This window comes from Chelon labrosus (assembly GCF_963514085.1).
Source record: "Chelon labrosus genome assembly, chromosome: 6".
Lineage (NCBI taxonomy): Eukaryota > Metazoa > Chordata > Actinopteri > Mugiliformes > Mugilidae > Chelon > Chelon labrosus.
The window spans coordinates 27,935,074-27,961,053 of record NC_140342.1 but is presented as its reverse complement, the minus strand read 5'-3'; the positions used below and the strand labels follow the sequence as shown (position 1 = coordinate 27,961,053).

At 44.0% G+C, this 25,980-nt stretch overlaps 1 protein-coding gene across 1 annotated transcript in view; it reads right to left on the bottom strand.

Moving 5' to 3' along the window:
* The window catches only part of basp1 (brain abundant, membrane attached signal protein 1), a 42,703-nt gene extending 19,440 nt beyond the window's left edge, over positions 1–23,263 (bottom strand). The window contains exon 1 of the mRNA XM_084546466.1: positions 23,166–23,263. The gene's annotated coding sequence lies outside the window, so the exon portion shown is untranslated. The remainder of the gene's footprint in view (positions 1–23,165) is intronic.
* Between the last annotated feature and the right edge of the window lie 2,717 nt (positions 23,264–25,980).

Below are 25,980 nucleotides of genomic sequence, written 5' to 3'. Positions count from 1 at the left end.
AGAAAAGACCTCGGAGTGAAAAGGTGGAAACGTAAAATACTTTGCTTTTAAATGACTGCCTTGCTTCTGTCTGTGCTTTTCCTTCTCCTGGTCGATCTTTGCTCATAAACACAGAAATTCCATTTACGTTAGTTTTCTAAAAGAACGGTCACACTGAACTGGAGAGAAATCTACAAACAGAATCACGTTTTGTTGTCGCTGGCCAAAAAAGTTTGCACTGCAACACTCAGAAACAGACAAACCACAGGCAAATACAGAAACGAGCTGCAGAAACGTCAGTTCAAGTGTTTCCAGACCATGTTAGGAGAATTTGCTGCACTTTTGTGGTCACACCGATGAAGACAACTTCTCGCTTTACTTGTGTTATGTCTATTTTGTCTGTTTTCTTGAGTTACAGTGTGTTGAGCTCTCTCTTGGGTTTCACTCAAGGTTAGGATTGCTATCATCTCAATGAACTGTTGTCACAAGCTTACAAAGAATAAATAGGTAAAAATGAAGGCAGGTTATGATCCTTGTCCTTATGGGACTCTGATGTTACGTAGAAACATATTTAAGAGGAACCTTTGCAGTTGAAGGGTCTTTTTAACAGCAGGACATGCAAGGTCATGACTGATGAAGGCAGCTGAAGGTTTTCTGTGAGGCCGGCGGTCAAGCTAGCAAGGACAATGTTTAGTGGACAGATGAGACCAAAGTAGAATAGTTTGGTTTAAATGAGATGAACCAACACTGCATCATTCCAGCATCAGAACCTCATCCCTCCATCAAACATGGGGCTGCTAATGTCCTGGTTTGGGCCTGTTCTGCTGCATCTGGACCAGGACGGGTCATCACTGATGGACCAATGAATTCTGAATTCTACCAGTGAACTCTAAAAGAAAATGTCAGGACATCTGTCCATGAGCTGAATGTGAAGAGAAACTGGGTCATGCAGCAAGACAACGAGAACCAAGAACACAAGTGGTTCTACAAAAGAACGGTTAAAGAAGAACAAGATGAATGTTTGGGAACGGCCAAGTCAAAGTCCTGACCTTAATCCAATAGAAATGTTGTGGAAGGACCTGAAGCAAGCAGTTGATGTGAGGAAACCCACCAACATCTCAGAACTGAAGTGGTTCTGTTCTGAGGAATGGGCTAAAATTCCTCCAAGCTGCTGTAGACCACTGATCAGCTGTTACCAGAAACATTTAGTTACAAGGAGGTCACAGCAGATACTGGAAACAAGGAGGAAATGATATGAACACATGATTAATTTTCTTAGGATAAATAAATGCAAAAGTCTAATATTTCTGTTTCATGCGTTTGACTGGGATCTATTTGTCTACTTTCAGGACTTGGTTCAGGTCTGCATCCTTGCATCTTCTAATTTAAAGCAAAGTAGTAACTTAACTCTCAAAAACATGACACACTAAAACAATATAAAAACAAAGAGATAAATAAAGACAGAGAGAAGTTTGCTGTTTTAGCCTGAAGGCTGCAGTCTGAGTGATGGCTTAAACAGCAGAAACGGTGACCAGCAGAGAAAAGGTCGACAGGAACGGTGTTAAATGTCAAAATGAAATTGGAAATAAGGAAGATAAAGTGTAACGCCACATTGTGTTTGTGGATGTTGGCTGCCTGCCTGCCTGCTACTAAACAAACTGAAAGCTTCACAGATATGAGCTTATGAGCTGCTTCGTGGTTTGGTTTAAATGATTTCCATCATTTACTTTGGACACGGGCCAACAGAACTGCAGCATTTGCTTCCATCCGGTTTGTTGATGAATCTAAAAAGCTTCACATCCTCTGAGAGTGAAACTGGGTGAGTTAAGAGATAAGACACAATAAATCCTCTCATGTCCTTCTTGTGTTAGCGCTAAAAAATGGGAAGTTTTAAATAGCGGTCTCGAAACAACTCGTTAAAAAAACCAAACAAAACATTTATTTACATCCTAATGAAAATGATGTGCATGTTCCCACATCGTTCCTCCAAAAATAGCAGCACAGTCCCCACAGGACTCACATCCTCTGGGAAATCATGGGTCTCTGGGCATACAGTGGAGCGTGTCCACACAAAACAGAACATTTCCTCCTGAAGACACTAGCAGTGAGCTTTCTCCAAAATCCGTGAATCTTATGATTGATTTCTTTTTTAAGATTTTCAGGATAAAACAACAAATCATCTCTTAAACAGAATAACCTCAGCAACATAAAGAACATATTGGAAACCAAGCCGCAATCCCAAATGCCTGCTGGACCACCTACATTGCACTAATCTGTGTTTCTCAACAACCTTCACACTCACACCAGCTCTACGGAACCTTTCAACAGCTTCACTTAAGACTGAAATCTTTGCAGAAATTTCAGTGAAATTCGGCTGAAGATGAGTCACACCAATGTTTTCATCTCCGAACTTCCTCAGTTAACCTTTCCTCGGTGTGTTCCATCTTTATTGATCCAAACAATCAATTCAAAGATTGTGGAGATGGAGGAACATCAGGAAATACTAAAGCTAGCATCTGTCGTATTTTTGGCTAAAAGCAGTATTGTGTTGAGTATTTCAGTCGAGACCACTGACTTGATTTTCTGTGCAGTGTATTATTTTTGGATGTGTCTGGTCAAAAACAGACAGAGCAGCAGGAAAGATCTGAAGATAATAAGCTGACAATAAATAAAGCAGTTGTTTCATTCAAATGGCCAAGTCTTTATTCCTTAGGTTACTGCAGTTCCATGCATGTAGAATAGCTTTGATTTGATTAACTGTGAATCTGTTTTAGTTCATACGATAGTTCGGATCAAAATACAATAATTTTAAAGTGACAGTACGACATTTCTTCATTTCCCATCACAACACTGAGCTGCAATGACACTGATAGATGGGCAGCATAAATGGAGGAGCTGGGGTGGAGGCAGGTTGCAAAGCAGGTTTGCTGAGGGTGCTTTCACATCTGGGTCATTGTTCTGACGTGTCACAACTCAAGTCAACTTTCAAACCATGATCAAATGCAGCACTGGAACCAAATTATATCAGAACAATGTTGTAGGTAAACAGCATCTTAAATGAGCTTAAGTCAGCAATCACTGACCTGCTTTCTATCTAACCATCATCAAGCCTCCATAAAAAAACCTGGTCCCTGAGTCTACTGTCGCCACTTTGTCCCGTCTTGTTCCTCTGTGGTTTTGCTACAGAGCCTTTCTGATTCATTAGAGTGTACAGTTTGCTTGGGGGTGCCTTAAACTACCCCTGCATTCAGTCCAGCTGCCTCCTACACTCCTCAGTCAGATCTGAGCTGTCTGCTATCAGCTGATTGGTCTAACTGAACCAGAGCTATGCCATGCTTTCAAACCCAGAGTCTCCTCAAAGCTCAGTCGTTTAGATTAGAAGATCATAAAGGTTACAGACATAAAACCACGGGTGCATGATGATAAAGCTCTGTCAATATTTGGCTCTTTATTTAAAAGAAAACAAAAGCTTGTAGGGCATTTAATGCAGCAGCAAGGGGAGGAAGGCAAAGTTCAGAAAACACAGATGAATTCAACTAAAATAGTTTATATCTCAAGCTTCCTTAACTATTCTGAAGCAACGATATAAAGGCCTGCAGACATCTATTCTTAATATCCTCCATCACATTCATCAGAGCAGAGAGCTGATAAGAAGTAAACATCCTCCATTAATCAGTCAAAGCTGGATGACTGGCAGGAAGTACACGATAGTCAAGCTGGATAGGCTGCACGACTTGATGCATGTCTTTAACGTCCCGGTGTCGGGGGCTCGGCTGTGTCCCGCCCACAGCAAAATGTCACAGCCTCATGTTGATATATAAATACTGAGTAATTATCTCTAAAGGGCAAGTGGACATGTTGAAACCACATTAACTTTTGGCTGAAATACATTATGCAACAGGACGACACCAACGCTTTTAAACTTTAAAAACAACATTCATTCTTGATATTATTAGCAAGCTATGAACTATACACCAACCAGCCACAACATTATGACCACCTTCCTAATATTGTGCAGGCTTGTGACTCATCAGAGAATGGACATGGGCCTTCTGAGGGTGTCCTGTGGTGTCTGGTAACAAAATGTTGTTGGGGGGGGGGCTTTGAGGGGAGGGGCCTCTGTGGATCATCCCACAGATACTTGATCACTTTGGGATCTAGTGAATTTGGAGGCCAGGTCAACACCTTGTGCTGTTCTTCATGGCTTTTTTTTTTAGTTGTTCATGAACCGATTTCGCTGCTGCCATCAAGGAGTGTCATTGCTATGGGGTGGGGGTGCCTGGTCTGGTCTAGGTGGGTGCTACATGTCTAAGTAACATCCACACCAATGAATGCCAGGTCCAGAAGTTTCCCAGCAGAACACTGAACTGTCACAAGATTGTCAATGTTATTTACTTCTCCTGGTCATAATGTTGTGGCTGATCGGTGCATACAGATACATTAAGCAACTGGTTAGAGTTTTATCCTTTGCTGATTTCATAGAATATATAGAAGTCATAACTTCCAGATTTAGCAAAGCAGAACATAACGTTTGTGATTCATCTATGAACTCTTTTATAGTTCATTTATCACATCTCAGTTCTCCTTGGGTATTGACTCATGTCATCAGCTGCTTTTGCAAGTATTTTAAGATTTGTTGGTGTCTTTGCTCATGACCACATATGACCTCTTTAAAACAATACATTGGCTTTATTTGTGTTCTAGGGGGAACTTGCTGTGTTTCTATCTTTGGGTTTATAAGCCTGTGTGTAGAACTAGCAGCCAGCAATATTCCTTCTTGTGATCAGGTCAGCCAGAGATGAGCAAAAGTTGAAAACAGCTCCGTCTGACAAACATGCAGACTAATAGATGTGGCACCTCGGCCCGAGCACAGACTCAGCGTCACAGAGAGACCACGTTTGTTCTGGTTGGCTGCTCGGCCTGTCACAGTGACAAAGAGTCCGATGAGGTACTTCAGTTCCACTGCATTCAGACGTGAACTGGTTGTGTTTGTAGAAGACAGAATGATCAGCGGGTCGGGATCACTGCAACATTTAGCATGACGAGGGTTTTCTGTTTTCTTTGGAAGTGAGATGTTCCTGGACTAAAACCATTAGTTTTTGAGTTTTAAAGCTGAATTATTTATTTATTTTGCCACTAGGGGGCAACAAAACACGCTGCGTACACTGACATATTATTATGCAGCACTTAAAGAATATTTTTCTTCCGTTGATGATTTGCGTTGCAGCAAACTAGCAGAAGTTCATCAAGAGTGTGGAAATACTTCACTAAAGATGAAGCCCATACTACCGTGACATATCAGTCCTGAAATACAACTAAAGTACTACTGAAATTCATCTGAAAAGACTAACGCTAACGCTAGCAGAGGAACGGTCCAAATCCTCTCAACGACAGCAAATTAACAACTTCACCAAATGTCCTGTGGAAACAGAGAGAAGGAGGCTGAATGTTAACTATTTCATTATCTAAGGTTATTTAGCTGCTATACACGGAAAATGCTTCGGGGATACACCACTTTTTTCTTTTTTTATCCCGGCTACATTATCCTATCTTACTACACGCTATGGTGTCGACGTGGTGTATGGTTGACAGTAGCCCCAGTTCAACCTTTACTTTGCTGAAAAGCCTCCGTAGCTTCCTTTGTCTGAGACGCTACAATATGTATTCAGGTCAAGAACATAGATTTTATTGTAGTTTATGTGTGTCAACTTTCACCACGTTAGTCGACTTTAAAAAATCATTCAACCCCTAGCACCTGACCTCAACATGAGCCATATCAGCCTTCATAAATCAGTCATCCAGTGTCCACATTACTATTACTCAATTAAATATTAGCGACTATTGAACCGAATACACAGACGTTGATCAATGAAGCTTCTTATACGCACAATAAACCAGATATACAAATTAAAACATTGCAACATTTAGGATCAAATGTGAACTGTTTTAGATTCAGGTCTTTGCTGTTGAGAGTTAGAGGCTTTAAAGCTGCATATTTTATTTATTTGGCCACTAGGGGGCACTAAAACCTGCTGACTATATAGACTTTATATTATAATCTACTAAAGTTGATATGGACAATCTTTCTCTGTTTTTGGTCTCCTCCACAGGATTGATTGTCTCTATAGACTGAACCTTACACATACATGTAAGCAAAACTAGAATCTGGAAACTTTATTAAGACGAAGAAAGCTGCCATCAGCACTCTTCACAGAATTATTTTTGTCCATTGATGATATGAAAATTTGACTTAATGCAGCTTTAAAGCTTTCCTTCTTCCGAACATTTTCAAAGGGAATCATAAAAATGTACTGAAACAAGAGGCTTCATAAATCAGCGATTCAGAGCCCACATCACTGCAACTCAATAAAATATTAGCGACTATTGAACCAAATATGCAGACGGTGATAATTAAAGCACTGGGCTGCCCACTGCCTTCTCCTTTGAGAGCAGCTCCGCATGCTGCCAACCCCTCTGAATGCTTTCAGTCTGGCATCCCGCCCCTCCATCAACTAAATCATGCAATGCACTGCAGTCCACTCAATCTGTCAAAGGCGCTCTGAATCCTCTCAATTAGGGGAGCTGCAAAGTGTAGCCAAAACGCTCTGGTGTTTGCATACCAGAGAGTCTGCCAGAGCAATTTATTTATAATACCAATTTATTAATATTGTCCCTTGGTTTAAACAGAGAACCAAACACAAGCTGAAGTGCAAATCCTGACGGATATTAGCTGATGCCGCCACCGAGAGCTGCAGGGATGTCATTTCTTTTAGAAATAATAGTCATTATATTCATGCAGTTGGTACTTGGGAAGGTACAGTTTTTTGGTACAGTTTGTCCATAAATAGGGAGCCTTTATTCTTTAATATGTCACAGATATAGAAAACTGAGCAGTCAATATTGTAAAGTTTCTGTTTCCACTCGTTAGCTCGCTAAACTGTTAGCAGTTGCCTAGCAGCCATGTCCTCACATCTCACAGCTGAAGTCGTAACAATAAGCTTCATAGTTTTTGCCGCTGTCTCATTTTATTTATTTATTTTGCCAGCGACAGTCGTATCAGAAGGTTTTATGCTTGTGGCTCTCAGCCCGGGGAACACGACAAGGGAACGTCTTCTAATTTGGTACAACCATTCCCTTGCACTCAAGGATGAACTTGTTAGAATTTAGTAGCTATAGGTCAAAGGTCAAGGTTACTGTGACCTCACAAAGTATGTTTTTTTGGTGACAACTGACGTTTTATACCCAAAAGGGTCAAAGGTCAGTTCACCAGGATATCATGATGTGCTGCAGCCTAGAGAGACAGGGACTTTAACTGTGAACAGATACAACCTCGTATATTTTTTGTAACTTTGCTGATGCCCTATAATGTTTCCTGGAATATTACTCATCTGGATTGTTTGTACAAATACTTTTCGTGTGACTTCTCAAAGGTTTCTGTGTGACGGCCCAGCAGGCTGAGCATCGGCCTTAGTCATACTCACAGTACAGACCGTTCTTACTTCCTACCAGAGCGCACTGTCTGCTCCCTCCCTCGATTACGAGAAACAGTCTGCACCCACACAATGACCAGAACTGTGTCTTACAGAAACAACAATGTGTGTGTGTGTCATCTATCAGCTGTTCTGTGTTGTCTTTGTCAATGTTAAATGTTTGAGGGCTTTCAGCTAACATAATGCAGCCTCTGGCAGCCATATTGGATGTTCTCAGTCTTCTGTGACAAATATAGACCGTTTAAAAAAATGGACGACACGTCTCCACTTCCTCTCATTGGTCAAACTGAGGCTAGCATCCCGGGGATGCGGGCGCCGACATCTTGCGAGTTTGGAGACGCTTCATGGCGACTGTCAATCATCGTGATGTCACATCCTGTTTTTATAGTGTCAAATAACTGAAACGAAACATCTCAGGACAATTGACACATATATCAGCGTTATAAAAGCGTTGAATAAAATGTTTTTATTTATATTTGACGTGTACTTTATTGTTTTAGTTCGGCCCACGCACTAACATGGAGGAGGCGGAGCTTATATGACCTACACTGCAGCCAGCTACTAGGGGGAGCTCTACATGCTTTGGCTTCACTTTTGAGGAGCTGTGATGACATCCGCTTTTTTTACAGTCTATGCAGATGAAACAAAACACAAAAACATGCAACTGGTAAAGTGTTGAGGTTTAAAAACTGAACCAGTCTGGAAGCTTCTTGGCTCAGTTGCATTCATCACAGAGTCACAGTGTAACCAGGATGTAAAGGACTTCTTCTGTGCTAATAAAACTAGAAACTATATAGAATATCAAAGTCTACGTCCATTTAGTTTGTTTTTCATTCTCAGCTGAGCTCGGTAAGCGAATGACAAATCTCATAACTGGTTTCTCGTTTCCATTTTGTTTGTGTCGTCCACTCTGTCGCTTTTTTCTTTCCATCTGTTGCACGATGGTCTCCTGCATCCTCTCAGCCAGGACACGCGGCAGCGGCAGCCATTTTGAGCAGGGAACGCACAGTGTAAGATAAGCGGCAATAAAGTGCACACGATAAAAACCACCAAAGCAAAATGGACGGGTAGCGGGGTTGGAGACGGTGCAGCGTGGATGCCTCGGCCCTCTCTGTCATTTCAAAGGGTCTCCTCCCAAACTGTTGTGACAGCCGGCTCTATCTTCCTCTCCATCGCGGGCTCCTGCCAATAAACCTTCCTCCCAACACACACCGCCGCCGCCGCTGCCGCCTCCACCTCCACCGCCCCGGCCTCAGATCCACGCTGTTAAGACAGGAGACTTCAAGTGCTGTCAAGCACTGGGTTTGTGTGCACTTTCAAAGGGATCGTGATCTCATCTCTGCCTCTTTCATCACAGGCGCCGCTGAATTTAAATGAGAAAGCCCACCCGCCTGGCAGTCTGGACGTGTTTTTGACTCGGGAGTGGAGAAGAGCTGCGGCTCACCAGCTAGATGCTAAAGGATTCATGTTTGACCAGGCAACCAGTGGAAAAGAAACTGTCTGTGTGGGGTTGGTCATTATGCAGACTGGGCATCCTATACTATAAAATAAAATGATTCACCCTTAATGTGCCACAGGCTTACCACTGAAACATTGTTAGAAATTAATTTAAGTAATAAACATCCTGTTTGTGTTATTTAGTAATGTCGACTGTGCCGTGAGGACGAATGAGGACTTGGTGTTCTCAGCTGTGTTTGCATGTTTTCCATCATCTCCAGCCTCTTTTGTCCTTGGCATCATGTGAATACCTTCCCTTTTCAGTGGAGTTTCGTGCACACATTAGTAAATAGCACACAAAAGAATATCTGAAAATCCACGAGCAGGTGCTCAGCGTTAGCAAAGAGACGAGGAACTGACGCTGAACAAACACACGAGGAATGACAGGAATCTGGTTATGAAAATGGTCTAATCAGTGATTCGGTATTTGTTGGAGCAGAATGACACAGGAATCTTATCTTATTATTATTATGGATGTCGCCAGAAACATAACGTCATCCCCTAAAGTAAAGACAGTTCCTCCTTGTTCACCCGCCGCCTCCTGACTTGGCAGCATAATCACAGAACAATGGCGACACACCGGAGCACCAGCGTAGCCATGACTGCTCCTCAAAAAGTGAAGCCAAAGCAAGTAGAGCTCCCCCTGGTGTCTGGCTGCAGTATGGGTCATATAAGCTCCGCCTCCTCCGTGTTACCGTGGACTAAAACACTAAAGTACGTCAAATAATGCAGTTAACAGGTGGTTAACGTAACGCTGATGTATGTTCAAGTGTCCATTTTTTTCTAAGGAGTTTCGTTCTTTGATGATATAGAAACATGTTCTAATTGTAATGGGTGGAGGTAGAGCAGAGTATTAACCAATCACCAGTGAGTCTAGAGGAAGTGTGGAACTTGCAAGATGGCGCTAGATGGTGGCGCCTGTATCTCTGGTAATTCTAGCGCCAGTTTGACATATGGCATCCATTCTTTCTCCAGCCTGTGGTAGGCCCCTGCAGCATAGGCTCAGCGTAGACCTGTTGCAGGATTGTAGACTAAGCTGAAGCACAAACAACTGTGAGGAGTAAACTACCGGTATTACTGTAACCTTGGAGTGAGCGGAGCATCAGAGGGAATGCCAGACGGACAGGTAAGACGTTGGACTAGGGATATGTCTACTTCCTGCTTATCTGCTGTTTCCTGAAGCGACGTCTGCTGCAAATAATCTGATCACATCACATCAGGACCGAGGCTCCATTTGTCTACTGAAGCTGAGGGGGGGATACGTTTCAGAGCAGAATATTTCTTTTCTCTGCGTCTCGCTTTCAGCTCGGCTTTTTAAAAGGCTCTATCTCCCGTATCAATCAATAGCGCTGCAGCTTTGAGCCCACCGCTGTCCCTCCTCCTCTCCATCTGTCTGCACGGGTCCCCAGTCGGAGCCAGACACCGTCCGACATCAATCAATATCCGAGCGGGATCTACTCCGTTCGGTTCTTCTAGAGCCGACCGGAGCCAAGTGGCGTTTCTGGGAACGACGCACTCTGATGGGAAACGGCTTTCATAGAACACAGTCGGCTGTTTTGCATGTTCCGGCTCGTTAACGTCAAACTGTAAAGCACATTTACGTGACGGGCTGTCATCAGACTTCTAATTTTTCAAGCACAAATTATTCCAAAAAATAATCCCGTTGCAGAGCTAACAGAGCTGTCTGAGGTCTGCAGATCCTACACATACCTGCACATACCCATGCTGGCCCAGATGGTGGAGGGCTGACAACTGATTCTAGCTTCAGTCTGACACCTCATCAGTCACGTTAAAGCGAGATATTTGGCTGATTGTTGAAGTTATTTACATAGTTTTTTTCGTCCTGTGCTAAAATGAATCTACTGATGAGGCCTCCAGTCCTTCTATGTTCTGTTATGCATCTATGGTTTTAGTTTGAGGGCTTTGGGGACCCTTCGCCTTCTGAGCCCACAGACCAGGGGGTCAATAACTCCTGATGGCCTGCTGGAGGACTGTCCGTGATCGGCTTCACCGCCATCGAGCCAGTGAAGCCGGTGCGCAGGAAAACATAAAGCACCTTCCCTGGAATCATCTTTAATACCCAACCATAAATCAGGCACACGAGAGATTTCCTCAGACGTTTAAAGTGGCGTCACAAGCGAGACATGAGCATGAAAACAGCTCACCAGACATGTGACACTCACTCTGCAGTTCCTTCTTTCTGAGTTTAGTTTGCTAAGAACACGTCCAACGCTGTTAAAGCTGCAACCACGTATCAAAGCAGAGTTCACAGCTAGCGTGTTTATTTGAGCTGCTTCGTTCAGTTCCTCTCATCACATGAGAATGACGATCTTAGTTCTTGCACCATGCACGCACCACTCTAAAATATAGTTTAGATTGTGCAGTTAAACCCTGTTGGACGTGTAGAACCCTAACCCTATGATCTGGGGTTGCTGCAGTTGCTCAAGTCTAGGTTCAGCAACATTATGTGTCCAAAGAATGAGGTCAGCTGACTACCTGAATATACTGAATGACCAGGTTATTCCATCAATGGATCATATTCCAAGATGACAATGCCAGGATTCATGGGGCTCAGATTGTGAAAGAGTGGTTCAGGGAGCATGAGACATCATGTTCACACATGGATTGGCCACCACAGAATCCAGACCTGAACCCCATTGAGAATCTTTGGGATGTGCTGGAGAAGGCTTTGTGCAGTGGTCAGACTCTCCATCATCAATACAAGATCTTGGTGAAAAATGAATGAAACACTGGATGGAAATAAATCTGGTGACATTGCAGAAGCTTATTATTAGCTAGTATATCAATATATAATACACTAGCCTTTTTGCCATGACACTATAACGCCTACATTTCCCCTTTGAGATCAATTAAGTTTTATCTTATCTTCTATAATCTTTTACAGGGTAATTTGTAGACTTCCTCTTGCTACCAAAATGTCTCTCCGGGGCTAGCGGGGGTGGGGAGGTGGCAAAAGCTCGCCAGAAGTGTCTGATATATGAGCTGCTCAAACGAAGGAACAGGAAGCTGTGGTGTTGACCTTAAAATGCCACCAGAAACAGGACTATTCAAGTGCACGGACGCGGCAGTAACAGTGGCTTCAGGCTGAGATCTAACGACACCAGAGCATCTATTTCTTACTGACGGAGCCGAGCTGCAGACTCAGACATCCACCCCGGCCTTGTTTGGCTGTCTCAGCGAAAAGCGGCTAAATGACCCCTGTCACCGGCTCGTCTGTGGCCCGCGGGCCAGGAACCGTCTCGGCGAGACTGGGGCGTGGGCGGGGAGGGGGCGTGTTGAGCAGAGAGAGAGAGAGAGAGAGAGGGAGATAGACAGGACAGCAGGCCTGGAGTCAGAGACGCTGTGTGGCAGGCTAGGAAAAGTCGTCTCTAAACTCCAGCTAACCCTGACAAAGAGCTGGGGGGGGGACAAGACACATATCATCCAGCACCACGCGGGACAACGCTGGGCACACACTGTCTAGACGGCCTCTAATCGGTCTTTCTGGAATCAACTGTTTGAGTTCAAGACCAGAATTAAAGAGAAACAACTGGATGATCTAGATTGATTGGAACCAGTATCTTTTTATTAAACTTATGTATTTGTTTTATTCGTTGAAAATGAACAAATATAACAAAAGTCCTGCTTCTGAGACATCAGGTGGTCACATCAGCAACTTGAACGTTAAAAACACACATATCCCCCACAGTGTTTCGGACAGGCCCTTGATTACATCTTGCACACAAATATATATAAAAAGAAAAGTGAGCGTCCAGTGAGAAACATTCTTGTAATCTTTCTCCTCGACGTCAGTTTCTCCCTCGTTGATGGGAGCTGACTGAACTGGGACTGCGACGCTAACGCCAGAGGAGGCCGAGCACCTACAAGAGTCTGAGCTCCGTCTCATTAGCTTCAGACGGTTTAAGATTCACGGTTGTTTACGAGACTCTGCAGTCCTCAAAATTCATTATTCTGACAAATGGATAAACTTGGTATTTCTATGTGTCCTGATGCTCAGATTTTTTTATTGTCACCACCAGAGAGGACTATGGTTCCTAAACATGGAGGACACAACCCTCTGACCTTAACTTTAGCTAGCTCCTTGGGCTGCAAGACTAAAATGACGTCAGTTTGTTCTCGCAGCTTGTTCTTGACACATCTGACAACTATCCTGTGATTGGTCAGAAATTGGAAGTGGGTGTGGTCAATGCAGAAGAGTGGAAATGCTAGCGGCCACTCTGTTAGCTCCCTGATGCTAATATTCACAGCGTGACTGCTAATTCTCATACTGTTTGTGGATGCATGAGGAATGAACGCCGAGATCCGTGACGTCAGAACGACTGGCCGGCGTCCTCTCATCGTCCATCTCCCACAATGCTTAGCGCAAGTGGCGTATGTTGCAGTGGGAGGGGCCTATGAGGAGTACTTGAAGTATAAATGACCTGACCAGAACAGAATTTCTCGCTTCTGGCAGAGTATGCCACCAGCTTTGGACTCTAAACCCGCAAGATGGCGGCGCCCGCATCCCTGGGATACCAGCATCAGTTTGACTAATGGGAGGAAGTGGAGATTCATCGTCCATTTTTTATACAGTCTATGCTTATGACGAACAAACAGACGGCACAAAATGAGGGGATGTTGTTAACTTTTTCTTTTTCTTCCAATCAGTATACATCAGGTTACACAGAATCTCATGGATAAACGTTGCTGCAGTATCCACCAGGCTCTCTGGTGGATATCAGTTGCACTGGTGGGCTGAAACAAGATGGCTGCCGCCCACCTTACAGCAGTCAGCAGATATGAATGTGAACTCAACACCGAGGGTTAACGCTGATCTATATTTCACACTGCATATTGGAATCAGGAACATTCCTGCAGTTAATAACTGACTCTGTGGAGGTTATGACTCATATGAGAAATGCCACATATATTTATTTAGTTTTTACCAGGATTTGCCGTTCTGTGCCTGCTGTGCTGAGCCTGGAGCCAGTGAGAAATAAATTTCATTCAAAGCCAGAGGTTTTATTTAACAAGCGATATCTCTGCCTGTCTGGCAAACACAGGTGTTGTTACAGCAGAAAATGTCTTCTCAATATTCTGTAATCTGTTCCACTTTCATAGCAATTACTGTGCAACAACAGGTTCCTGCTTTCTAGCCAAGTCTGGACTGAAACTGTTTGCCTGTTCAAATCTCATAACTATCAACCTGTTATCAACGTCCGCTTCGCTTTTTAAGGAGGAACTCAGTCTCGTCCGCTGATAAGAGGACAGGTTTGTCCCCTTTATCTGGCCCCGCCGAGCGATTTCACACCCACAAGGACGGCCGAGAGAGCGAGCGAGTGGATTTGGGATTCGGTACAGAGCGAGCCGAGATTGCAGAGTTCATTCCCGCCCGGCCGGCCGGGGTACATATCAGATAATGTTGTCGCTTTCAGTTTGAGCTGTAATTTCCTGGAAGACGAGGCGCGATGTGACAGATGGCGCTCATGGTGACAGAGCTGCCGAGGACGAGGACACGTTGCGCTGCCGTCAAAACCTCCGGCGGGACCGGAGCGGCGGGGACACGAGGAGGAGGAGGAGGAGCCCCCTCCCTCCATCCCCCCACCCTCCCTCTGGCCGCCACTTCAACTTTAATTTTCTTGCACTTTTGCAGCAGAAACAGTGACTGCATCAAACAAACCGCTGGTCAAGGACATGAGTTTACAGTTTTGTAAATTCTAGCGTTCACGTTGACACTGAGCTCTTTGCTAGCGGAAGTAAATCATCGACACACCACAGACGTCCAAATGTCATAACTACCACAGCTAGCACATTAGCACACAGCTATGCTGGAAGTGGAATTCATACTGATCCATACTTTATGCTGCATTCGTCATCATTAATGTCAAGATTTTGATTAATGCAGGTTTCAGTTTATACAGTAATGTAGGATTTTATCTACTGCTAATCCTGTAACAGCTGCAGCGACTGGTTATTTTTCCAATTACTCCATTAAGCTCTCGGTTATTTATTTTAATAAAGACCCCCATTTACTGCTTCGAGTGCAATATGTCACTTTGATTGATTTACTATTTTATATGATATATTTTGATATATTTACTATTTTATATGATATATTTTGGTGGTGTAAATACATGCAAAATCATTGAATCACTCTATAAAAAAATCTTTAAAGGTCTTTGATGGAAAACCAATGTCATTTCACATTTGTAACATCTTAAAAAAGCACAACTCACTGAGCTCTGAGAATTTTAAAAATCTTAAATTTGCTTGTTTGATGTACAAGGTGTTACATGGACTTGCACCACCTCCCATGTCTGACTTTCTTAAAAGTGAGATCCCAGACTGTGAGATCACACACAGAAAAACAGCCTTTGGACAAAATGCTCTTTCTGTAAAGGCCAGTAAGATCTGGAACAGTCTTCCACTCTCCATAAGGGAGTGTCCGAATTTTACAAACCTTCAAAACTCACCTCAAGCAGTGGTTGAAATCAAACCAGTCCTGTAACCATTGACTTTTATCTTCTTAGCAATGTACTGTCATGTGATGTGCTCTTATTGTGATCTATTGTCCTGTCCTATGTCTTACCATGTTTTTGTATTGCCTGCCTAGGGACTGTGGATGCAAATTAGCATTGTTGCTATAATCTGGCATATTTATGTCTGTTTCTGTCTGAATAGATGTTCATTAATGTGCACTGTCCCTATCAAATAAATAAATAAATTAAAAAAAATAATAATAATAAAACCACCCCATTGGAAGACAAAATTATAGATTTAGATTTTTATTGATTTTATACCGTGCACAATGGTAGAAGTTGATGAAGCACAAGTGAGTTTCATACCCAAAACCTCTAGTAGATGGCATAAGTTGTATTTTCCACCCAGTGTCTATCAGAAAATAACCCATTTGGTGCACTTTGTCCCATTTGCATCGCCATTAGCATTGCCATTAGCATTATCATTAGCATCTAAAGAGTCACAACAGACCAGGACACGACGCCAGTGTTAACCACCAACTAACAATGAGATAAAACTCACTGGAATAGTCCAAATACAGACGCCGCTGCCTGGTTGTTATGAGGTCAGTGGACGACATCTGTTGAGGTTTGATAGCGGTTGTGCTGCTGTGGCGGGCCGTTTCCCACATTTATACTGAAAACTGGGGGGCACGGAGGGAGCCACATTAACTGATTATAAAAAACTGAGCTGCAACAACACATTTGACGTGAACAGACATTTACATAATCTGCGTTAGCGTGTGGTTGCAGCTCTACTTTTTTTTTATATAAAATGCTGTAAAGGTATCTGCCTTTAATCTGGTCTAACTAACCAGAGAAAACACAGATGACACAACCTCAGCGTATACACTGGGATATACCCTAACTACGGCTGCAGACGGCCATGTTGTTGAGGAATAAATATCCCTGGTGGTTTTCACACCACCTCCATCTTCTCTGCTCTGCGACCAAAATAAACTTTTCACAAATGTTTAGTCATTTAACACACTCATCGCATTTCCTTTAACAGGAAGTTGAAACATCACAACTTCTGCATTCTTGACAGGGCCAGCGTGCTGCACAGAAGTTATCAAAACCAGCCGCGTGCAGTCTGAAGGTCTTATCAGCTTTCAAAGTGTGAAACAGCAACTTATTCTGGTTTCAGTGCAGCTCATAGACACTTTAGAGATAATAAAACATCCAGCATTTACACCTTCAGCCTTCTTTGAGCTGCCCCGTCAAACAACATGAAACAGATAACGGTAGCTACTCTCCAAGAAATGTACTATTTAAAACCATGATGTCTCCTGCAACAGCTGCTCCCGTGTTATAATTAGAACATTGAGTATGAACCATTTATTTATCATAATGCCAGATAAGAGTGGCCAGATAAACAGAAACGCACTGAAACGCAGGGACGGATTTGAACCAGCAACCCTGTGGCTATGTTACGTCACCGTGAACCCATTTTTGTGGTCATTTTAATTACAGGTTCAGTACGGCAACAAACACATAACAATGAGTATTTCACGAGATGCAAATGTTTGCAGATGAGCAGATTTTAAATGCCGGGAGCCGCGTGTTAAAGCGTTTAATTAGCAGCTGCAGCAGGAGCAGTGGAAACGGCGGCAGTCGAGAGCACAGCAGGGAGCAGCGATTAGGGTTCCTGTTAAAGAAAATACAAACGCCGTAAAACGCCAAATGAGCTGGAGAGCGCTGTCAGCTTCAGGTGAGCCGTGTGGCAGCTAATAGAGGCCAGAGTCTTGAAGGCTGAAGTACACTGTCATGATCAAAAAGGGAGTAAAAAGGGACACCGTGAGAAAAGACCTGGAAAGACTGCATGGACAGGCTTGAAGTCTTCACTGCATTAGAAGACGTAGTGGTTGTTCTTGCACGGCAACATATCCAGTCATAATACTCATGCAAACATACTTTCCCGATTTTGGAAATCCTTCGGAAGCCATTGTTGCAGATTTAAAACCCAGTTGGCTAAAAAAAAAAACTGTAATACTGTTGTATGACTGCTGCCAACTACCTGCACAACATTCAGTTAAATATACTTTTTGGATGGGATACGACAACCAAATGTCTGAACTTGGTATCAAGTATCAGGAAATCAATATCGAGGCAGATCCAGGCATTTTTAAAATGATCAGATCTGGTTTTACCCAGGTCTGATCTTTCTAAACCAAAACCACATCTTTGTAGCGGAGAAACTCCTTCTTCTGTCTTAATAGTGGTTGGCTGGCGTCAAAGCTGCCAAGAAACTGAAGAACATGAAGAAGAAGAAGAATCTGAATCAGGTGTCTAACCATGTCTGCTGTGTAGAATAATGTGAGTCAGACGTTAGTCAGTAACTAGTGTAATGTGGATGTGTGGTGAGGTGGTAGTAGTTGATCATCTAAACAGAATCCATGGAGTCCACTCAGTCAAAGGCTGCACCCAAACAACAACAACAAACACTGAACGTTTAAAAGAAGAGAAAAGTTTCCTGGAGACAGAGTCAAGGAGAAACATCTTCCAGAGAGGGTTAGGGAGTTTATGGCAGCGTTGGATGACCAGAACATTTCTGGAGTAGAGAACACAAGGTACCAGCTACCCTCTCCACACTACATTAACTTTGACTGAAAGATTTATTGGACTGAATCCAGTCCACTCTAGGAGAAGACAAGGAAGACAAGGACAGACTTTAGGAAGCTACAGGAGACCAACTCTAGGAGAAGACAAGGAAGACAAGGACAGACTTTAGGAAGCTACAGGAGACCAACTCTAGGAGAAGACAAGGAAGACAAGGACAGACTTTAGGAAGACACAGGAGACCAACTCTAGGAGAAGACAAGGAAGACAAGGACAGACTTTAGGAAGATACAGGAGACCAACTCTAGGAGAAGACAAGGAAGACAAGGACAGACTTTAGGAAGACACAGGAGACCAACTCTAGGAGAAGACAAGGAAGACAAGGACAGACTTTAGGAAGACACAGGAGACCAACTCTAGGAGAAGACAAGGAAGACAAGGACAGACTTTAGGAAGACACAGGAGACCAACTCCAGACCAACTAGGACATTTAGGATCAGATCAGGACTCAGTATTAAAAGATCGGTATTGGATATGGGGGTCAAAGGAAAGAGACTGGGACATCCCTAGTATTCACTTCAGAAGTAATCAGGCTACTACACAAAATCTGCAAAGAAGAAAGTTGTGTCACGGTGGAAGAAATTAGCTCTGATCATATAAAAGCTGTAGCTGGTGGCGCTAACGTCGCCTTGTAAAGCTGAGCATCCACATCGGGTGCAGGTAAGCAGCTTAGCCGACGTCAGCAGGTTTATATCCCCTCATATGTAAGAGACACCTGTGCAAACAGCACGCAGTAATCAATAGCCTGGATATTCATCCTGCATACAGGGACACGATTAACTAGATTTCTCTGTGTACCATGTGAACACCGTGTATTGACTCACGCGTAATGCTGGGATGAAGGTGCTCATGTAGACGACTAAATCAGTGGTGGGAGAAGCAGCTTTACTTTAACGACCCAGGCTGCTTCTGCTTCTGTAGACCACCATGAAAAAGCAATGCAGCCTACTCTCTAGTCTACGACTGTACCAAACACTGCCGATACTAGTACAACACAACTTCCTCTTCACACACACAGACACACACACAGACAGAGTTGGTGAGACCATACCTTTGCAGAACAGGCTGTGTCGTCTGCAGCAGACCGAGTGACTGAGTAGCTCAGGAACCAGTTTCTTATCAGCAGCATTAAGAGGTCATTAGAGACACCACCAACATCAACCTGATCAAGGCCAGATTACGTTCATCGACCCAACTTTATTTTTACCTGCAATTCACCCGATTAGGCGTGAAATGGGGTGTTCATACTGTAAATAAATGGTAAATTAAGCTGATTTGATTTGATTTGGCCACCAGGAGAGACACACCGGCCACGTAAATATCATTATAACTACGGCTGGTTTTCATTCATTCATTCATTCATCTTCTGTAACCACTTGTCCTGTGAAGACTCGCGGGGTCACAGAGAGGCCCTAGTCGGCCTGGATTTTCTTTTTTTTCAAATCGATCTTGATTTGAAAATTCTGATACCAATTCATATAAATCCTCGGACTGACATTATTTTTTCAATGCATGCTATTTCTTGGGTCCTGCAGTTAGAAATTTCCCTGCAGCGGAGTTAGTCCAGTGTTGATTAGATATAAGAGTAAAAACATCTACTTAGACACACACACAAAAACACTTTAGGAAAAAAACTGATCAAGCATCTGTGGGATGATCCACAGAGGCCCCTCCTCTCAAAGGCCCCCCTCCACCACAGGACACCCTCAGAAGGCCCATGTCCATTCTCTGGTGAGTCACCACAAGGGAGACCTGCACAATATTAGGAAGGAGGTCATAATGTTATGCCTGTATATATAGATATATACACACTGAGACTAAGGAGGGCGGAGCACACTAGGAGAAACCAATCAAACAAATCAGTGGAGGGAGAACAAAGAAGCTAAAGGGAGAAACAAAACAACTTTCTAAACACAAACAGGAAATGGTTCAAAGTCAAAACCACGCAAACGTTCCTCTGACGCCTCAAACCGTCCTCTGTCGTAACCCCCATCGATAGCGTCACTGACCACTGCAGTGACTCTCCAGCAACGACCGAGTCGTAGCTCGTTTCTCCCGTAGTGTGAACGCATCTTAGCATCAGCAGCTCTGGTCCACGTGCATCAATCCTGCAGGTACAGGGACGGATTTAAACGGACGTCTGCTACTTTAAACTACCTTCCCTTCTTTTTGTGTGTAAAACAAACGCTGTACGTCGAGACTGCTACTACATCTACCACCACACTACTCCCTGTACAAAATATTACAACGACAACAAAACAAAAAATACACAAAAGCATAAAGTTTAAACAGAAGATAAAGCAGAGGTGCTTTTTCTTGCCACAGTCTGATATTGTAATACCATGCAGTATTATTTGTATCCTATACAAACACCCTTGTGTGTTTCATCCGGTCTATTCAAATCAGTAGTGAGCTTCCTTGTGTCTAGTGTGTTGTAAACCTGCGACGCTTCCATAGTTCCCAGTGTGACAGCCTGTGGGAATGTTTCCTCATCAGTATGTAATAACATGTCGGGCTATTAAACACATGGAGCGCTCTGATTGGCCGATCCATCGCCGTGGCTATCATCAAAACCTGAGAGGTTTTTAATTGTGCACTCGCACCGTCGGCCTCCTCGTCGAGGTGCTTCGTAAGATCGCCATGGTGACTGGGGAGCCGTGGTAGCAGCCTCTGATTGGCTGTCATAAATCCACTCATTCATTCATCCGTCTCGCCGGGCGGAGACGAGCGGTGACTCATCCGAGAGTGTGTGTCTGCGTGTGAAAGAGTCGTCACGGTGGTAGCTCGTTGGTTTTATGTCCGATACGCCAACACACACACACACACACACACACACACACACACACAGGTGACGTACGTAGAAATCTGTCCACATACTTTTGGTTTATGATAAGCGATGATAGGCGTGGGTCTTAATGAAGCCGTCGGTCTGTGTGGGACAGAGACGGAGGCTCGTTGAAGCCGAGGAGACGAAGCTACAGCTGCTGCTTAACGCACATTGTTGCTATGGGGTGGGGGTGCCTGGTCTGGTCTAGGTGGGGGTGCCTGGTCTGGTCTAGGTGGGTGCTACATGTCTAAGTAACATCCACACCAATGAATGCCAGGTCCAGAAGTTTCCCAGCAGAATATTGAACTGTTACAAGATGGTTTAAAATATTATTCACTTCTCCTGTCCGGTCATAATGTTGTGGCAGATCTTTACATATAATATATACATATATATTGTCCTGCCTGTCCCTTTCTCCTTTATCAGTCATCTGTCATCTTGCTCTGGATTCACCTGTTCATGTTTCCAGGTGTTCCTGTGCTTCCTTGTTTTCCTGCTTCACTCGTTGTCGCCTCCATTAAATAAAAACATCATTCTTTCATCCAGTTCTCAGTTTCTTGTGCGTTTAGGTCGTTGCTACATGTTGTGACCAACGGCGTCTGCCAGCTTCATGTGACCGTCTTTCACTGAAAACGTGAAGCAGCTTGTCGCTCTGTCGCCGCTCGTCTGGACGCATGTTAATGTTAACTCTGATCAGTAGCTGATTAACCGTCCAATCAACAAGACTGGACGGTTCATCAAAGCCCTGATACGCTGCTGACAGTGGAAGGCCCGGAGACGATCAGACGATCTGATTCCCGTCGCTCCTGAATCCTAATCCCTTCAGCGATGGAGCGATTATTCTAATTAATTGACTTTTCATTCAAATACTCAATAAATGGATTAAACGGGGAATTATTCTCAGAGCGGCAGCGTCACTCTGATCTCTGATTCCCACACAGCATCAGCGCTCACACAGATCACACCACCACCACACACACACAAAGCAACACACACACAAAGCAACACACACACAGCAACACACTTTACTTCTACGATCCTTTTTAAAATCTATCAGGAATGAACAAATAAACCACGAATTAAAAAAACAAAAGCCATCCTCCTCCTTCTCCTCCTCCTCCTCCTCTTCTTCTTCTCCATCCTATTGATAACCAAGGTGGCATCTCTCCCATCCACACCCTTCACCCAGTGCGCATGCGCGCCGCAGCAAACAAAGGACCGAGCAATTAAGCGGCGACAGGCGACGGCTAATAAAGTTTGACGCGCCGCAGAAACAACATCCACGCGGACGCTGCAGAGACACGAGAACCCGGGGGGGGTGGGGGGAGAGGATGAACTTAAGGCGAGTGAGGAGAAAGAGGAGGGAATAACAGGTGCACCTTCGGTTCTCCATCACCCCCTCCTCCTCCTCCTTTTTTTTTTTATTCTCCTCGACGCAATAAAACGGAAATATGAGATCAATAATTCATCGGAATCATGACATAATGTGGTTAGAGACGCGCGGCGCGGCGGAGGGCGCGTCGGCCGCATGCGGTCAAACGGTGTCACACCTCCACACGGACAAAGAGGTGGAGCGGAGAGGGAGAGGAGTCTCTGGATGTTCAGCTGTTTACTGGCTGCAAATTAGGAGGAAAATAGACCCCCCCACCCCACCTTCATCCTCCTCCTCCTCCTCCTCCTCCTCCTCTCCTGTCTAGCAGCCTGAGGAGATGATATAATCAGAAACGATTCCAATCAATAAATAATCGAACAGTGCGCGAGGAGAGACCGTGCGCGGTGTGTGTGTGTGTGTGTGTGTGTGTGTGTGTGTTCTCAATAAAAGTGGGAAAAACGAGAATCGGCGTGTGAGCGAGCGCGCGTTCCTCCAGACTGTACACACCCCTTTTTTTTAATGCTCGTTCACGTTTGGAAAAAAAAAAAAAAAAAAGGACAAACTGAATTTGAGACTTTACTCAGTTTTCAAACTCCTTTTTTTATTTTAGTATTAATCAAATTTATCTTTTTGTTTTTTCCATCAAATCTCTGAACCTTTTGTCTCATTTCCTACACCACCACCACTCCCCCCCTCCACCCGTGCAGCGTGCGCCCTGCCTGGCTCCCCAAATGGAGACATGGAAAAAAGACAAAAGAAATAATAAAAAAATAGCAATAAAAACAAGCCGAACCTTCCGTAAATGGCTCTTTCTTTATTTGCGGAGTACAGGGAGGAGGGCTGGTGCAGTGTGCCGCTCTTACCGTGTGCGCTGAAGTTCCGACGCTCCCTCTTGCTCTCCTCGCAGTTTCAAGTAGCGGCTGCTGGATCTTTTTGCGGCTCCTCCTGCGCGCCCAGCGGCTTGTGCCTGCCTGCTGCACGGAACGGGCTCGGCTCGGCGATCCTCCGCCTGCGCGCACACGCACCCGTGCTCGGCGTGCACGCGCGCGGCCGTTGTGCACGCCCGAGCCGAGGCAGGAATCCAAGAAAGTGTTTCTTGCTCGGGAGTAGAGAACGTGTTTAATGTGGAAATGTTTGCATTGATGCACGTGTGACATTCTAATTAAGGTGTTGCGTTTGCGGCCGGTCTGTTTATTTCACAACCAGTGGCACTTTAAGGTAATTTACCTGAAATATAACCTACAACATTCTGATAATATTCGATCTTTTCTTTTTAAATGTCTCCAGAGAGGAAGTTTCTGGCACCAGCAGATGCCGCAGAGACGTGAAGGTTTCATGCTTTCAGGATTTTCTTCGTAGCAAATATTTACTTAGATCTTGTATTGCGCACTGGAGGGGAATGTAAATTCTGTCTGCCGCTTGTTTTAGTGGAATCACTCTCCCATTCCGTGGCTGCCTCTGCGGGATTGTTGCCTCAGCGCGCCCCCTGCCGCCCGCTGCAGGCTCCTGTCCCTTTAGAGTTCAGAGGGGACCTGTTGGTTAAAGGTGGACCCACTTGTTGGAGTTCCAGACCGAAATACTCCACATTTGATCCTGAATACACTTGAATCTGTTCCGGTGCAGCTGGATGGAGCTGGTGTGAAATATATTCTTATTTACAATGATGTGAAACAGACATGAATCACCTCAGTGAGACACAGTTCATGGCTCACAGACCTCAGATATATTTTATATATAGATTTCTCTGTCTTTATAGATTATATACACAGACCAGGCATAACATTACGACCACCTTCCTAATATTGTGTAGGTCTCCTTTGTGGTGACTCATCAGAGAATGGACATGGGCCTTCTGAGGGTGTCCTGTGGTGTTAGTGGGGGGGTCTTTGAGGGGAGGGGCCTCTGTGGATCATCCCACAGATACTTGATCAGTTTGGGATCTAGTGAATTTGGAGGCCAGGTCAACACCTTGTGCTGTTCTTCATGTTTTTTTTTTAGTTGTTCCTAAACTGTTTTTGTGTGTGTGTGTGTCAGGCTGCATCCTGCTGGGGATGGCTGCTGCCATCAAGGAGTGTCATTGCTATGGGGTGGGGGTGCCTGGTCTGGTCTAGGTGGGTGCTACATGTCTAAGGAACATCCACACCAATGAATGCCAGGTCCAGAAGTTTCCCAGCAGAACACTGAACTGTCACAAGATGGTCAATGTTATTCACTTCTCCTGTCAGTGGTCATAATATTGTGGCTGGTCAGTGTATAGTATGCTGGGTGCCTGTACATTGCTGCTGCAACAGCGTAATTGTCCATGTTTTGGATTAATAAGTATCTATCTATTAACCCTAACCCTATCTAAATGTCATTTATTCCATTACTTCTGTATCTTTTTTTTCATGGCACCAGTGGTTGGAGATTCAAAAAGTTCTTTTAAATGAGTCCTTAATAAGTTCATTTTAATTTGGACCAAAGACACATGTCAGTTTTCATGTAGTTGGAAATAAAAATGAGCCTCTCGTGCAGTACATACAAATGGCCGCTAGGTGTCACCGTTTGCAAAGAATTGAGACAATACATTCGCCCATACTGATGACATATCTGTTCATGACTCAGTGTTTGTTGTTTAACTGATTTGGTTTTATTTTAAAGTTTAAAATATTACAAATCTTATTTAAAGTGACAGTGTTGGAGGCATATTTTAAGCCATTTATTCCATTCCTACACACCAGGTACATCTGCAGTTAGGCTCCTGCTGTTCGAGACAAATGCATTATCTAATAAGCTGGTAGAGGAGTACTTGATCCTGCAAGTGACAGCGGGACACTGACCAGGAAAGTTGAACTTAAGTTTAGTTTTAAATTCAGGGTGTGATTCTGTGCGTCTTCCTCCTCTGAGCTGCTCTGGAGGGATTCTCATGGTGAAGACCGACTAAGCGACCCCCCCCCCCCCCCTCCCGTCCCTCCAGCAGGAAGTATGCGGGGATTAGTTAGAGGTCAGTTTGTTCTGGAAGGAGCCGTGACCTGACTCGCCCGGCCGTACCTGACCTCTGCACGGAGCTGCAGATAAATCCTGTGTGTTTTGAGATGATCCCACGGCAGCGAACAGTTTATGAACTGGATCCCACAGCTCTGTCTCTTTCACACAGCACTTAGCACCCCCCCCCCAACAAGGCTGCAAGAAACCTGGAAATATGCGTGTTTTAAAGGGTCACTTCACCCAAACTAATAATGAAAGAGCATTTTCAAGCTTCATGTGCAGAGAAACGTAGGACATTGCACAAAAGCATTTTCTGCATTTATCTGAGCTCTTTCCTGTCGCGTTATTAGTTGAACACAGGCTGGAGACACACTGAGAAACTGGAGCCTCGTATTTAATCACCTTGGGAACCATCATGGAAAGATATTAACATGCAGAGCTCTGCTGAATCATGCTAATGCAGAAACAGCTACAGAAAATGAATGAATGAATCATTTTAGTTTGTTTAGTGCAAAAAAAAAAAAAAAAAGTTTTTTTTTGTTTATTCCCAAAACTACTCATTATAGATTGTATTGTGCACATTGTAAACTAGATGTAAATAAGCCCATTGTTTATAAGCACTGAGGCATGTGATGTGACGTGATGTGACATGAACACCAGTAAACCGTGATGTGAGAGTGTTTTTCTTCCTGTTCCTGTGTTTTCATTCGT